The sequence below is a fragment of the Ambystoma mexicanum genome, chromosome 9, assembly GCF_040938575.1.
Source record: "Ambystoma mexicanum isolate Mex_15411 chromosome 9, UKY_AmexF1_1, whole genome shotgun sequence".
Lineage (NCBI taxonomy): Eukaryota > Metazoa > Chordata > Amphibia > Caudata > Ambystomatidae > Ambystoma > Ambystoma mexicanum.
In genome coordinates this window covers 335608632-335626490 of record NC_090931.1, presented here as the reverse complement: position 1 = coordinate 335626490, position 17859 = coordinate 335608632, and positions in this window count along the sequence as shown.

The window sequence follows — 17859 nt, the reverse complement described above, 5'->3', positions numbered from 1 at the left end:
CTTGGGCGCCTTCCTCACAGCCTGGAGCTCCGCTAACACGCTGACATCTTTCTGTCCGCTCTCTAGCACCCATCATTTTTTGGACCATAAAGTAGCCATTAGGGAGTGTTTTATGTACACTGCAGTTGTAGTTGTTTAGCAGGGTGGCCTGAAGCTACCCATAGACTGAAGCTACTGGGAGCCCATTTTCAATTGAGCTGTAATGTGAATGGAAGGCGTAAAAGTCTTGAGTAATGCTTTAACACCTTACATTCACACCATGGCTCATTTCAAGCTTTTGTATGGCCAAAACGAGGGTCGGAACCCAACTTGCGTTTCTGCCGCTCCCTTCCTCTCTGCCATACATATGCTCCAGAATCTGCACCGGCATGGATTTTCATGCTGGCGCAGATGCTAGAGATCTCTATGAGGTTCACCAGATTTCATGCACCAGCATATGGATCCATTGTACATGCTGCCTGAAATTCAAGCATAGCAGGGAGTGTGTACAATTGAAATTAATCCCTCCCCGACATGCTTGCACGTCAGGGATGGTTTAATTTCAATTGGGAAGACTGCTTAACATGAGTGCATGGTATACAGTGTTACCAATTGCATGGTAAACAGTGTTCCCAGTTGAAATGAAACGCTGTGTGAACAGGTCAGGGAGAAATTTGTTTATTTGTGAGCTAGCATGGCAAGCTGCGCTCACAAACAAATGTGAACAGGCAGCGGGTACTCACTTTGCATTGCAGAGTGCAAATGTGAAGGGCAATGTGCTGTGTACATGCTTATACGCTGCCTTTTGCCCCTTACATTTGCACTCTGTAGTGCAAATGACAAATATTTGGTTGCACTGAGCCACTTACGTTACAGTGTAAACACAATGGCTCCCCATCATTAAATTACATTTTTATGGAAAATAAGTCCCCTCGTGTCTAAAATATATCTACCATTGCATTTATTCCCCAGGGCAATCTCCCCAGTTACCGAACCATATATTAAGAGGTAAACTAAAACAGACTGTAAAGATATTAATTCTCAGCCATAATTCTCTGCAGTTAGCCAATCCTGAAAATAAATATACTTTTGTGCAAAGAAGAGACATATAGGCAGCCGGCTGGGAGTAAATTTGTTTAATCACTGCTTCTTACAGCTGAAAAAGGAAATGTCTCATCTTTGTACTGCCTACATCACAGTTGTATTAATGGCAACATATTACGCAGTTACATTATGCTTATATGAACCTTATTTTTCAACATCCTTTAATAGGCCATTTTGCTTAAAGGTCAAAACATCACTTGTTTCCCATTGGACACAAACACTTCCGGAAACACATGACTTCCTATGCAAATTAGCAAGACTAGGTAGTTTCCTAAATTTCACTGAACACAAGATATATGTTGCAATGTTAAATGTTGGACAGAACAGATTCAGCAAATTACACATTTATTTTCCAGATTTCTAGTACGTTCAATTCTAAAGCCATCTGCTATATAGCTGTACGGTGGCTTCTGCCAATATACTCCCTTTTCTGCACACAGCACCTTTTCTATGTCTGCTTAGCACTCTTAAATCTCCATGGAGCTGTTGAGGCCTGTAGCTATCTATAATACAATATCCTGTTTTAATTATGCTGTGTACAATGTAAGCATTCCTTAATTTCTATGTTGCCCGAAATAGGTGTGTCCAGTGTTATTGTAACGCTTACCTTGTGCCTCGTCTCTGTGGGAGCGTCTGAACTCTTGGGGCAACTGGTGCTTTGTGGACCGCAGGGTGTGGCTGTTTGAGCTTCTCCTGGGAGTCGAAATTGCTGGGCTATGCGTCCTGCTATTAGTTGCAGGGGCGCTATCTTCGGTAAGCACTGCCAGTTACTTCACTGGTGTCATGGCACAAACCAGCTGTGGCCAGTTTGTGCTGTGTTTGGTGGTTTGCTACTATCTGATGGCCTTTGATTCAAGGGGTCCTAAAGACCTGATCAATGTCCTTAAAACTGGGTTGCACAGTTTTGCTTCCCTGTAATCCTTTTGGTAGGCTACAACAGCTGCTTGAAGTGTAAGATGAGCCGCGTGTTCCTGGAATCCTAGCTGACAATATAGCTGTGCGTGCGAGGAGCAGTGGGTAGGTGTGATTCCATCTGTCAATGCAGCAACACGCTGTGTCTTGTCTGAGTTAACTATAAGCTGGAAGTAACAGCGGTTTATGATTTGCATGCGTTGCACGATTGCCTGTGTCCTGGTAATAACGTTGTTATCTCCCCTTCTGCAGGTGTTGACCGGTGTGCAGAGTCGGAGCTCAGAAGAACCTCCTGCTTGATTGAGGGATAGCCGGTGCTGCCAAGGGATAAACTCCAGAGTGCAGAGGAGTCAGCAAGGATTTGACTGGTATCGATGAAATTATGAGGTGCTGCAGTTCACCTTTCTTTAATGTTGTTTTTCCTTTCTTGCAGGTTGTGGGAGTGTGCAGGTGGCTGCAGTCGCCCGGGTAATCATCAAGCTGCCTTGCAGACTAATGAGAAGCGAAGCTGCACGCCTGGGTGTGGCTTTTATAGCCAGCCACTCCCATCAGCTAGATGAGGACTTTCTGATGGTTGGCCATCTTAGTGGAACTAGGAAGTTCCTCACTGTTCTGGCCTCCTGAGCAAAATAAATTCCAGGTTTGCCATAGATGGGTCCAGCTGGCCCTAACGGCAGTGTTCCTTAGCCTGGAAGAATGTAATGGAGAGGACATGTAAACCCTTGAATGTGGTGAGGTTTGCAAGTGCGGGTTAGATCTAAGAGTGGTAGAGAGTTACCTATTTCTAATGTATTTGGCTCAAATAAGGGCAGCATAGCAGCCTCAATAGACAATACTCCTGATTTTTGCAATGTTGGGCAGGAGAGAGGGGTATTGGCCCTAAATAGCATATTTACCTGTCTGTCATCAGAGAACGGGGGGAGGGGAGACTGCTTCTCAGATTATCTAGGATGTAGGTGATCTATACAGTGTCATGATACGATGGTGGTAATGTAGAAGTGGCAGGGTTTTAATTGAGCACAGTAATAGCTGTGTTCACCGTCCATGCCACCTTACCTTAGTTGTAGCTGTAGGTTGCTCTTAGTCATCCATAGGTGAACAGGGGCAAACAGGGAAGGGAGCTGCCCAGAGGGGAGATGCACTTTGCCTCTGGACATTAGCCGATGGCTTCCCAGGCAAGGCTGCCCTGGGAGGGTCTCTGAAATGCAGCTGTACCGATTATGTGCGGCAACATGGACCAATGAGAATGAAATGTGCGGGTAGAGGGGAATGAGGAGAGAGGGTCAGAGAATGGATGTAGGTGGATAGGAAAGGGCAGAGGGAAGCAGGGATACATAGCCACCAGGAAAAAGCCAAAGAGACACCTGACTTCCTAAGCCAATTGTTTAGGGGTTGGGTGGGGAAAGGAAAAAAGCCAGAAACAAACAAAGGACTACATCACAGGGCAGGGCTCTCTAAATGCAGACCAGCTAAATAAAGGGACTGGGAATCAAAGGTAAATACAAAATAAACCCCTCAGAAAACAAACCACCAACCAGGCCAAAGGACGGATTGCAAAGAACCCACACATCCCTCCAAAGACACCAAAAACCACTCACTAAGCAACAGCCAGGCCCTAAGACTGCTTACCAAGTGGTTATTATTCAAGATGGCTACAGATTACAGTCAGGAATGCAGGGGAAGCAGGGAGAGATGACCACCAGTACAAGGGAAAAGAGACACGTGACTGCCAAAGCCGATTTCTAAGGGGTAGGGTGGGGGAAAAGACAAAATCCAGAAACAAAGGACTACAGCACAAAGGCATGGCATGGCACTATGATGCAGAGCAGCTCAAAAAACGGACTGGGAATCAAAGGGGAACACAAAATAAACCCCCCAGAAAACCACCAACCAGGCCAACAAACAGATTGCAAAAAACACACAAGTACCTCCAAAGGCACCAAAACCAAGCCCAAAGAAATGGATTGGAATCAAAGTAAAACACTCACGAAGCACCAGCCGGGCTCTAAGACTGTTTATCAAGTGGTTCTTGTGCAGGATGGCTACAAATTAGATTGCATTATGGCGATCTCAAATTGTCAAATGGCTGGTGTGAGATTACCAACTAGTACTGGCATTTAGGTTCCCTTTGTATCTGGTTGCTTGTTCTGCACTAATAGTGGAAAGATACAACTATACGTACCTAACAAGAATACAAAATGACACAGGCTAAAGAGTGAGTACTTGAACAAGATCTAAAACCCAAAAGGTATAAGTTGAGATTTTTTTTCATGCATGCTCTTCAGAAATGTGTGTAAATAATCACCACTTTTTGTGAGGTAGTCATTAGTCTAGATTCCCAAACTATTGGAATGTTTCAGAGTGATAGCGAGTGGAACAGAATTTTTTTTTGTTTTTACAGGATAAACATTTTACATCTTGAACCCAATATTGTCTTGAATCCAATACATCTTGGCACAATATTACTTTTGCTTGTTATTTGTAAAGCACTCATCTGACATTGCTGCAGGCTTTTTCACTTTGTTAGAGCAGTCTGGGCGTGCCAGCTTGCACACTTCTGGGTTACCAAGGATTGTCATCCTGCATTGACTAATTTCTAAAATTGAGTGAAGAAATTGCAGAATGGTGAACAGGTGCCACAATGATACTTTACAAATGGGCATTTAAATAATATTTGTAACGAAGTGCACTGATGTACTCAATACATGTTGTTCTGATTAACCAAAGCCTGTTATTAAACAACATAAAATGTGGTTCAGGTAGAGGAGAGTGAGGAGTATAACTGCAATAAGTATGGGAAGAAATCGTTAACTACATGTGGGCTTCAGTTCAGCTGAGTCAATGTTCTCTCTGGTGTTCGCATTCTCACACCTGCGAAGTGAAGTTAATCGTGAGATGATGAGACACAAAAGGCATTTGCAAAGAAAATGTTTCTCCAAATCGTCCCAAAACAAAGAAACCAGAATGTGAAATCTAAAATAATGACTCATGAGTAAAGGAAAAAGCCTCTTAGCAAGTTCTAAATCTGGCCTCATTCTGATCCAATTCTAACATCCAGTGGTATTCCCAGGTCTTTGTCTTCAAGTTGCAGGATTACAGATTACCAAACCCATGTCTAGCGAGTCTGTGATAAGGGCCCTCTACCGCCAACACACTGCAGCTTTGCAGAGTTTCAAGTTCTCTTCCAGAATTCTGAGACGGAGGTGGATCTCTTTCTCAACACTTGTTGGAGAGATCACTCTCCGCTAACCCCCTCACTACTCTAGGGTCATGGTCCCTGGGATACTACCTTCCTTGCTCCTACTGTCATAGCCTTTCTGTCCCTTTGTAAGTTTGCACCGTTTTGTACCTTCCATCTCTGAAGTCTGCCCTGGTCCACCAGAACCTCCTTGGTCTCTCTTGCTATTAAGAGTTCTGACTCTTTTTCAACCTCCTTAAATCTTGTTGTTTGATCACCTCCTGTAGATTTTCTTCATCTGCATCACCAGGTGATATTGGTTCTCTCCGCCTCCTTCTCTCCAGTTAATGCGCCCCCTGAAACCACCTCATAAGGTAAAACTTCTGCTTCCAACCACCTCAATGCTCTGCCTCTAACTGCCTCAACATGTCTCTCTCCTGATGGAAACAATTATGCTTCCCATCTGTTCAATACGCTCCTTCCTACCTACCAAATGAGTTTATCTCCATATGGTAACAGCTCTTTTCCCCACTGTCTCAATATTCTCTCCCCAGATGATACAAGTCTCCTCCCAACAGACTCAATAACTCTCCCTCCAGATGTTATCAACTCTCCATCCAACTTCTACAATGTTTATCAATAGCTCTCCTTCCAGATAGTACAAACTCTCCTTCCATCTGCAATATTTTTATACAAAAGAACTTCCCCCATCCGACCCCCAAGCCTCTCCTCCATCTCACATTTTAAGAGACCTTTAGCTCGCCAATCTTCTCCAAATATCTTTCTCCTGGTCCAGTTCAGCACGCCAAACCTTTGGCCTGAGCAAGGTGACTTTTATAGTATGTCTCTCTTCCGGTTGGGTGGCGCTTAGGGCTGTAAATTGCACCTGTTTGATAAGTGAACTGAAAGAAAGTTGGTTTAAGTATATATTAAGTCCTGCCACCATCTTGGATTTTAAAACTGTCCTAAATATGTTTGAGATTTCCTTCCATTCCCTATGAAGCCCCACTAACATTTTGTGCTTTGAATTGGGCCCCTCTGTAATCCCAGAGTGCAATTTAAAAGTCAGAAAAGCTTTTGGCAAGTGAGGGAAGCTGTTCGGAGTGAATACAACATGTTCTTCATGGAGAAATGGTATCTTTATACTCCCTTTGATGCTAGCAGTGCTCATTATTGTTTACCCTGGCACAGTCAACACATGAAACGTTTCTTTCATTCTGTTCACTTGTTGAGTGCAACTTTATATCTGTGGAATCAAATGGTCTGCACTCATCTCACTCATGCTCCCACTATTAGCGTCACAGAATAAAAGACATGATTTTTTTCAACATTCCACAGTGAATTCAGAATGTTGCAGCTCCTCCGCTGGTTGTTTGAGTCTGGCTGGGGTCGCTAGGAGTACCAATGCTAAGATTAGTGTTATCCTCACGGAGTTTATCCCTGACCCCCTTCCCATAAGTGGTCATTGGTCTTAGGGGTTGTTTTCCTGTAACGGCCCACTGCCTTGGTGTGGCGTCCCATTGGGGTTGTTCTGGGGATCCCCAGTACACCTCCTACGGGTCCAGCATCCACTAGATTGTGATGTTCTACAGCCCCTTTGGCCATCCCATTGTCAGTCCCCAAGGTTGGGGAGGGGCTGTGTTCCACCTTGCATCCAGACTAATAGCATAAATCTGCAGATCATAGTACAATATCTTTTAACAGAATTTGTCATTAACATAATAATACTACTATTATGATATGCATGATTTCAGTGTCGTGGGTGATTGGCAATGTCAAGTGCCCTTTCCACCCCCATTTTAACGTGGCACAGCCATTGCAACCCCTGAATAATGCAGTGGTTGGAATGGCTGCAAAGTAGCAGCGGCCAGTCTAAATGGAGGCCCCAGTTAATTGATTATAAATTGCCAGCTCAGAGTTCACACACTGAAACAGGGCTCGATTCATGGAATTATTGTGCGGAAAATAGGGTGTTTGTGCGCCAAACTGCACGCAAATCTGCATTTGTCAATTCATGAAATAGAATCTGCTGAATTTTTCCAGGACTTGCGTCGAGTTTGCGCATGCTCGGCATGTCTCTGCAAGCCGTTGACGGCCTTGCACGAGACACCACCCAGACAGTTGGTGAGGCCTGCGCAGAGGGCGGAGTAGGGGACAGAACATGGAAAATGGGGAAGAACATGCGAAAAAGTAGGTGTTATGACCGACGGCCCACAGGCAGTCCATTGCATGCCCACAATTGCCAGGCACAAGATGTTTTCATGGATTCGAGTGCGCAAACTCTTGGCAGGGAATTGACCACGCAAGTTCTTCATACTATCTTCCACCCGAAGGCAGGCAAAGAGGCATTTGTGCATGGAATCGCCACGCGATTGTAAGATCGCAAGGCGGATTATGGGGTGCGTGCATGCAGTCGGGGTTCCGATCGGACTTAGGGGTGCGCGTAGGCAGAGTAGCAGGGTGCAGGAACAGTTTACGGGGTTTTGCAAGCAGCACATTTTCTGAGTAATCACAGAGTTACAATGTTTTATACGCATGTTGTTGGGGTACCAGCAACAGTTACAGGGGCCCCTGAGCAGGGTCCCCAAGATGAAGGCCTGCTTGCGGGGGACCCGATGCACTGTTTGAAGGGTGAGTGTAATCGCACCCGGAGAGCACGCAAAGGTAGCTGTTCTGGTTGTTTTTGCTTTGCGTTGGTGTGTGTCGGGGACGTTCCGGGTGTGACTTGCAAATATGGTTACTTTGCAAATTGAATTCCGTGCGCACATTTTTTATTGTGCAAGCAGGATCGCACAGTGTCCTTCTTGGTGTGCAGCATTTGCAGGATTTCTGCGCACATTTCCATGAATCGGGCCCACACTGTATCACATAGCATGTTATAAACAAACATTGCATAATAAAGCCTTTCACGGCATAGAAAGGCATATCATAGAACAACAAAGCATGATAATGCATAAAAAGAAGCACATTGCATAGAACAGTATAGCATGGCCTAATATCATTTGGTACCAATGTGTTTTGATAGTATGAGCAATGACATATCAGGTCAAACAAGTTTATTCGGAAATAAGAAAATTTCCATTAAACGACAAAAAAAGAAATATAATTTACACAATTCCAATAATACAAAAGCACCAATTGAATAAAAGACGGATAAAAATAGATACCGAATATTGCAAAACACAATCAGCATTGATAATCATAACTTACACTTGCTTGCCAGTCAGGAGGGCATATTTTAAAATTATACATTATAATCAAGCATAAAACAAGACTCAACCACTTTTACCCCAACATAATTCATTATTAGAATTGGTGGCGCTAACTACCCCCATCTTGTAGATTCAATAGATTCATTCTAAAATGCATCGCTCTTTTTAAAAAAGACAACAGGGCCCAGGATGTAAAAACTGACTCAGCACTCAGAAGAAACTCGAGTGCTGCCTTATGTAAACGGATCTCCGTTTTCTTGAGAGCGGGGACCAAGGTCACTCTGCGTATACCCGCATATCCTATACAAAAGAACAATAGGTGCGAAAGGTCCTCGCGCTTGTGACCACAGACCGGACAGCCGGCATCACTAGGAAAACTTTTCCAATTGCATGTATTTCCCTGTAGCCGGAGGCAGTCAAAGCGGGCCCTCGTGATCAACCACCTTTCTGATTTAAAAGTGCTCCTAGTCAAATATGGTTGAATTTCGGAGAGATTACTAATACTGGAGTGAAAAGAATCAGATTTCTGGGTATATCCCAGGAGAATTTTCCTCCTAACTACAATTTCACCCAGTTTAGCCTTATAAGCTGCCCCCTCTGGCTTAGTGATTAGAAATTCGGGCGGGAACAGGGCACTAAGGTTGACTTCCCCCAATTTTGCCGACACATAAGCTAACCATGGGATTTTTTTCCAACCTGATGTGCACAACACTGTACGTAAGATGAAATGGCACAGCGTTGCGTGTTCATTTGCCCACAGCCGAATCCAGAAAAGTAATGGTGCCATCGCCCACTGATCCTCCCAGAACTCTGCCCCCAATTCTCTATGAACAGCTAATCCGGGGGCGCTGGTCGGTAACCCCAGCAGGTTTTTAAAAAATTTATTTTCTTTACTCTGGATTACAGCCGCATTCTGGAAACCCCAAATGGCTGCGCCATACAGAGTAGTTGCCGAAGTTTGTGCACCATATATTTTCAGAATCACGTCAAGAGGCTGAGCTCTGCTTCTTGACGCAAATCTAAAGAGCCCACCTATCTGTTGGCTCATCTTTGCCGATTGCTTTGCCACATGAGCCCTTCCATTTAGGGTTTCAGAGAATATCATAACATTGCATGCAGAATATCTTAACATATTATTAGTCAACCACTATAGTCTACAATTTGCCAGTTTCTGGCAGCAATATAATCCTCTGGTTACAATTAAATGTTAGTTATACTGCATGTCTGGCTACGTAGTAAAACAAAAGAGGTGATGGCTGGAAGGTTTCGAATTAATCAGAACCTTTAGCATTGCTCTGGACAACTCTGCAGACCATCATTCCTTGCCTGCCAAGCCCTTACTGAAAAGTGAAAGACCATGTGCAAATTAGGCTCGGTCCCACCCCAAAAGGCGGAGTCCAGCCCGAACTGCTTTATCACATGCCTTCTGCACAAGACCGCCAGCAACCCCAGACATGTTTCTGACTCATTGGGCATCATCATTGAGGTATAGCTTGTGTCTGTAGGATGAGCAGGCACGGGTCCAACATGTTGACATAACCGTCCCACTCAGGGCGACTAAATCAAAACAAAAGGGATGATGGTTAAGTGTTGCTGCAGTTAAGAGGGTGCATAGTGGTAGTGAGCAGATGGTAGGAAGGCCAAATGAATACAAGTTGTGGGGCTTGTATTCATTTGGTCTTCCTACCAGCTGCTGAGTCCTATATACATTTGCATGTATAAATAACTTTTCCTATATAAATAGAATGATACGTTTCGCTTCAGTTAAGAAAGAGTTACAGTAAAACAGCTCAATGCAATAGAAGCCTTGAAATTCAGCAAAAAAAAAAAACCTTACTTGATATGACATTAACGTGCCGGTTTAATCCAGGAAGGAGGAAGGATAGCTCAGGTGCAACGCGGCGCGTTATAAATTAACAATAAAATAATAAATAAATACATTCAAGAAACCCTGCTAAAATTCAGCAGGTGGTGGAAGCAAACCATCATTAACTATGAGCCCCTGTTGCGCAGCACATAAGCACACTCATGACATCACTCATGCCATTGGTAATAGAATCACTTTTCGGTGCAGTCTCAAATGGCTACAGCTCTTTCCAGAAAAGTATCCATTGGTCCATTCTCTTTCATTCTTGACACTTCTGTAATAAACCACATTACTCACCATTGCCATTGAGCACATGAATTGAGTTTCTTTTAAACAAGGGAGTAAACACCTCAGTATGTTCTTAAACATTGCAATGTTTGGGAAAATAGTCCTTGAATTTCTTCCTACATGACAGAAAGTCCAAAATGTTCTATGCACAGACTCTAACAATATACAATAAACCTTTGCACTTAAGATGTGCAATCCTTTCTCTGTTCTTGACTTCTACCGAAAAAAACTCAGTTCTTTATTAGTTTTTTTTACACATTGCATAGACACAAACAACTAAATGTCACATTGACATGTGTACACAGCCGAACACAGAGATGTTGTTTTGTCTGGCAGACATTGCAAATAACACATAATGGATACACATGCCGAATGCGATCACACCTCTCTGGCGTATATGTGGAAATGCAAACTACTCCCTCTCTTGACCATGTTTTGCAAACTCCAGTGATACTTTCTAAATATACTTAGAATATTCATCAATCACACACTAAGCTCTCCCTTTATTCCCATGTCTCGATTTTAATTCTGCATCTCTTTCACTTTTCTATTAAGCTAAAACATTGAGATGTCACATTGAAATGTTGCAAAATCGCTCTGAAAAAAAGATTTTTCATACATTTGAAAACTCCTGTCCTTCACTAATCCTACTTGCTAGCACCCCCTCCACCACCGCCTCACTCACCCTGCCTTTAACTGTAAATCTGGAACCCCATTTATGCTATTTTTATCAGGTCTTTAGAAAAAAAAATGGGAGTTTTTTTGAATCAAGGAAAAGCATGCAGTTGTCAATGGTGGATTTTCAGAACTGAAAAGTCTATGCTTCTGCAATGCATCATTAGAGAAATAGGTATTGTTTGGGTGCCAGTGGCATCCCACTCACTTAGTTAAAAAAAAAAAAAAAACACTAAAAGGGGGTTCACCAAACCAACAAAGAAATGCACCTCAGGCTTCCCGATACTTTCGAAACAAACCTGGTGAAAATACGCCCAGCGGTTTTCGAATGTGCAACTGTCTACTGATTGTGAATTTTCCCTGGGAAAAAATGCAAAAGGTTAAAAAAAAAAGATTTTCACACTTTATATCTTTTCGACAGTTGAATGGATTTGCATTAACTTTTCCGGTTTTTAGGAGCCCAGGCCAAAGAAATGTGAATATTTCGAGCGGCTCAAAGGTTATTTGCCAAATCCAATGGCTCGTATGTTTTCTTTTAACTATATGGTTACAATGTTTGGGCAGAGCTGTGATCCTAACCGTCAGCCTGGCTTCTCCTCTTCTAGAATCCTGTTTTTATTGTTATTGGGCCCTTTTGGAGAGGGGAATCAGGATGAATTGAGTGACAGCTATTTTATCCTCACATCTAAATCCAAACGCTGTTTTCTTCCTTTCCTTGCTAGTAGTTAATGGACAACTTTCCATGAGACTTCGTGGCCTGCACTCCTTCGTGTACATTGTTGTATATGACATTTTCTTTGTCTGTCTCCAAGATAAATTGAATCAGTAGAAATGGTTCATGATCACAAATACTTCACTTTTAGGGTGAGTCTTGTGGAAAATAAAATTATCCCATGACCAGTGCACTTTATGTACATAGTCAGGAATGTCATTTCACCAAAATGCCAGGGGTAGTGGAAGTGACATCACACGATCCTTGACCTCTGATGACATCACTGGAAGTGATGTAATTTGATCCCACCCCAAAGTGACATCACCGGAAGTGATAGAACACGACCTTTCACCCCTTGACAAAACAGGTGGCATCACATAGCATTGTTCCTAAGTACACTACGAAAAATATGGTTACGATGTCACTGTAATGTGATATCCATTTCATACAAGAATGGATCATCCTATGTATTAATAATATCAGTGTGTATAGGCCAATATTACCATATTACTGTGAATGCAAACAGACGTCTAAGGCCAAATGATAATGTGTTATTATATAGCAATTACGCTAAAGCAGTTTATATAGAACAAATATACAATCAATATCACCCAACCTTTGTTGGCACTCATTTATCAACCTCTGAAGTATAAAAGTCAGAGTTGGCGTTGCCGGGATTCAAAACTGCAACCTGCAGATCACACACATATCACAACAGTGAGCGCTCAACCCACTGAGCTATCTTACCTGCTATAGCTATCTTACTGTCTATAGTAAAATGAGCAATTACATGTCTGAATTTTCAGAAAGCAAATTACACCCTGTAGTGGATACCATTAAACTGGTAACTGAGATTTAAGAGCAAGCCAGTTAATCTGCCGGTCTGGTGCAAAGTTGTCCACGTGTCAAGCCTGTATGGATCTTCATTTCATGCTTCAGAGTTTAATACCATTGGGAAAGCAGCGCACTCACACAGCATCCCGTACTTGGGGCATTCGTTACCTCATACATGCAAACAAATATCCTGAACAGCATGCCAGGGAAATAGGAAAGATAGACACAACACCACATTAATTGTGGCACAATGAAATCAAGGACCACTTTATGTGCTATGGTCAAACATTTCTACACTGTACACAAGCTTTTAGACACAAGTATTTTGTCAAGTGACGAGGACACTGAGATGGAATATCTTGTGATGACGAGGGTTGCCATGGAGCCTTGTACACAAGGCTCTTGATTGGCCTGACCTTGCTTCTTCTAGCCCAATCAGAAGCCGGCAGGCGTGGAAGCCAGCCCCCAACTCGAAGGCCCTCACCTAAGACCCCCTGTCTGAGCCTGTCCGGGCCATGGCAGGGCTTGGAGGGCCTGCTGCCCATAATATCACCTGCTGCCCTCACCCTTTTCACCATCATGGAACTATTCACCAGCCTGCAGTAATCTACGGCACAAACTTGCACCCCCTCTGCTGCCTTTCTTCTCTTTCCAGACGACACGCGAGCGGTTCTACGTTATTTAATCGTGGGACTTTTAATCGCAGGGTTTTTTACCGTGAATTTTTTTTAGAAAAAAAAAACATCAAATTATTATTTTTTTATGGGGGGTTACCCCTCAAACCCCCCGTTCACTTTATTTATTTTTTTATTCCCTTACACAAATGTTTAAAAATTTTTAACCCCCCCCAAACAAAAAACCAAGAGTTTTTTTTCGAAAATACATTCGCGGTAAAAAACCCTGCGATGAAAAGTCCCGCGATCAAAGGACGGTATACCACGTGAGCTATGCCCTGAACTAGCCAATGCTTATCCACTCACTTACAATCCTTTACCTAGCCCTGCCTTAAGCCAACCTCTGTGGCCTCTGCCTATGCCTCATTCCCCACCTCTTTCCTCTACTACATTGTGTGCCTCTGTGAATATTCCAAATCTAGGTGTGTTTTCATCGCAACATCTCCATTTTGCATTGCAGTATGTGCCTTTGTGAATATCTCAAATCTAGGTGTGTTTTCATCTCCACATCTCCATTTTGCATTGCAGTATGTGCCTTTGTGAATATCTCAAATCTAGGTGTATTTTCATCTCCACATATCCACTTTGCATTGCACTATGTGCCTTTGTGAATATCTGAAATCTAGGTGTGTTTTACGGTATACCGTCCTTTGATCGCGGGACTTTTCATCGCAAGGTTTTTTACCGCAAATCTATTTAAAAAAAAAAAACTCATGTATTTTTTTTTGGGGGAGGGGGGTTAAAACATTTTTTAAAATGTGTGTAAGGGAATGAAAAAATAAATAAAGTGAACTGGCGGTTTGGGGGGGTAACCCCCCCCAAAAAAATAATAATTTGATGGGTTTTTTTTCTAAACAAAATTCGAAGTAAAAAACCCCACAATGAAAAGTCCTGTGATTAAATAACGTAGAACCGTGTTTTATTACATCCCCACATATCCATTTTGCATTGCATTGTGTGCCTTTGTGAATATTTCAAATATAGGTGTGTTTTCCATCTTCACATCTCCATTTTGCATTGCATTGTGGGCCTCTGTGAATATCTCAAGTCTAGGTGTACTTTTCCATCTCCACCCCTCACCCATTTTTTGCATTGCTTTGTGTGCCTTTTGAATATTTTGAGTCCAGGTGTGTTCTTTCTCAAAGTCTGCACTTCTGTGCTCAAGTGCTCCCATTTTTATATGTCTGCTCTCCCTTGGCTACTAGGTCGCCGGTGGAGTTCAGCCTCTTGCCCTATCCTCCAACCTGTCTCTCTCAGCCACCTCTATGGCACTCACCATCTCCCCCAAATATTCGGACTGCTATACTATCACCTGTCCCCCTTCTCTCACAAAGTCTGGAAGGAAAACATTTTAAAAAGATTTCTTGACCACTAACCCTGGTCTGCCCATCGCCAACACCTACGTCAGTGCAACTTTCAGACATATTGTCAACAATATCCTCTTTTCTGCCCTCTCCAGATCTCTGGACTCCTCACCTTATTTCTACTCTCTCTCCTGTTGCATCCTCTCCCATTAATGGTGGCACTAGATGGGAAGTACTCTTGGTGGGCTTCCCATCATCCAGATGTATCATTAATGTTTATCGTAATAGAACTATCATGGCTCAGGGTCCCCAAACCAACCTCCTCTTCTTTGACCGATGCCTGCCATCTCTTATCAACTTCCTTCCTGCGCCTGCTACTTCTTCTTCCTCTCTCTATGTCCTTCCTCCCGCTCCATATGGGGTACCACTCACCTGCACCGCCCATTGTAAAATCTTTACAGGCATGGACCTACTTCACCTGCCTACGCTAAATGCCCACTCCTCAATCAAACACTCTGATGACATCTTCCTCCTCCTTGAAGACCTGTACCTCGACAATCTCTCCCTCACCGATACATGGTTCAAAGCCAGCACAGTCACTTTTTTTGACTCCCTTCTCCCTGCTGGCTACAAGATCACCTCTAAGCCATGCACAATGGAGATGGTGGTAATGTTTCCCTAATTTTCCCAGAGTGGGTCCCCTCTTCCCTCATACCCACCCATCCATACTCCTATTTCGAGAGCCTGGTCTGCAAGCTGGTCATCTCTACTACCTCATCCTTGACCATTGCCACTATCTATCCACAACCTAGCTGCATAACACTGGTCCTCTCAGAATGGGCAGATTTCTCCTCCACTCTCCTGTTATCTACCTTTAAACTCCTTCAACTTGGTGATTTCAACATCCACCTTGACTCCTCAATCCCGACCACCACTCTCCACTCTGACCTTTGCACTTCGCTCTACCTCTCCATTATCCCCTCTGATCCTACCCACTCGGCTGGACACATTCTCGATGCCTTCATCCACACCAATCTTCTGCTCTTCCCCCCTCTCGCAAACCCGTTCTCATGGTGAGACCACTCCCTTCTATCCTCTCACCTGGGCCCTCTCAGCCCCCTGACCTCGCCTCCTCCAGGTTTGCCAAGCTTGTTTTCGGACATGCGCCCGATGAAACAAGTGTCAGCTGCTGCCTTCGCATCACCCTTCTTCCCCCCCCACCTGCCACTGCAGACTCTACTTCTGATGCTGCTTTCAGAAACCTCCACCTCACCATTACCAACACTCTCCTTGCCCCAGTCATGAGTATCCGCATGAAAAATGCCACCAAGCATAACACCAGGTACAACTATGATCTTGAAGCTCTGAAGTGCAGGTGCAGAGCTGCAGAGCGAGGTGGCAGACATCAAGCTCATCCTCTGACAAACCGGCCTGTCGCCTTCTCCAAAGGCAACATCGTCTCTCCATTCGCTCCCAGAAAAGAGCCCACATTCAGGCTCACATCTCTGGTGCATCCAACAACACGGCTGAACTCTTTAAAATCTGCAAGGAACTTGCCATTCCCCCTGCAGTCTCCACCATGCCTCTTCCCTCTCAAGCTCTCTGTACTGCACTGGCCACCCACTTCACTGCCAAAACTCAGGACATCCTGAGCACTCTCTCCTCCCCTTTTCCCCCTCACCCCTCCCATCCCCTGCCACCCCTGCCCTCCACTTCTCCCTCTGCCTTCCTCTCCTCCTTCTCCCCATCACATTGGACGAGGTCTCCAGGGTTGTCTGGTCTATAAGGGTCTCCCCCAAACAGGCCCCCCCTGTTCTTCCAGAACTATTAACAACATTGGCTTCCTCGCCCCGGCACTTACTGACTTCTGCAATCACTCTCTTGCTCCTAGGTCCTTCCGTTCTTCCATGAAGCACTCTTTTGTGCGCCCCCACCTAAAAAAGCCTTCTGCAGACTCCTCATACCCCGCTAACTATCTCCCCATCTCTATCACCCCCTTCCTTGGGAAATTCCTGGAGAAATTGGTCCTCCCACAACTGACTAAGCATACTGAGCTGGTTGGTTGCCTACATGATCATCAATCTGTATTTTGAGCATCCAGAGGCACAGGAACTGCTCTCCTGAACACCTGTGAAGAACTGCTCACATCTCTGGATTCTAACTCTCCTGCTGTTCTCATTTGACTCGATCTCTCCCCTACATTTGATACAGTCAACCATTCCATTCTAATAAAAAGACCCCATCATACCCTTGGTATCTCGGAGAGGGCACTGGACGGGCTGAACTCTCTCCTCACTGACCGCCCCTCCCAGGTGATCTTGGGCTCTCTCTCCTCTCCCACTGCCATCTCTACTTGTGTTGTCCACCAGGGCTCCAGCATCTCACCCTGGCTCTTTAACGTCTATCTCACCCCACTTGCTCTCCTTATCTCTACTTTCTCCCCCCACTTCTAGGGTTATGCATATGACAACCAACTCTTCTTCAAACTTTCTTCTGACCCTTTTGCAACATCCTCTGGCATTCCTGACTGCCTCTCTACTATCCAGTCCTGGTGTGCTTCTAACAACCCCAGCCTCAATGCCAGCAAGAATGAGATCCTTCCCATCGGGACTCCTGCTGCAACCTTCCTCCCTTCTCTCTGGCCACCCTCTATGGGCTCCCCCCACCTCCTTCTACTGAAACCCATCTTTGACTCCTCTCTTTCTTTCCTCCCTCACATCCTCGACCTTGCCATGAAGGCCCATTCACAACTCTACCTCCTCAGAGGCATCCTTCCTTTCCTCACCTTTCCACAGAAGCTCAATGTCTCTAGAGCCCTGGTACTCTATGGGCAGGACTATTGCAACAGCCTCTTCCTTAATCTAACGTCTTCCTCTCTCCGCCCCCTCCAGCTCATCCAGAATAGGGCTGCAAGACTTATCCTTAGCCTCAAGCCCAGGGATTCTAGCTCTCCAGCCCTAAAATCCCCCCACTGGCTCCCTGTTGCTGCAAGGAACACATTCAAATACCTCTGCATCATTCATGAGGCTGTCTGGGGCCAGGGACCACCCTATCTACAATCTGCCCTCACCAAATAGTTTCCCTTTAGGTCCTTACGTTCTTCTGGCTCCAACTCTCTGT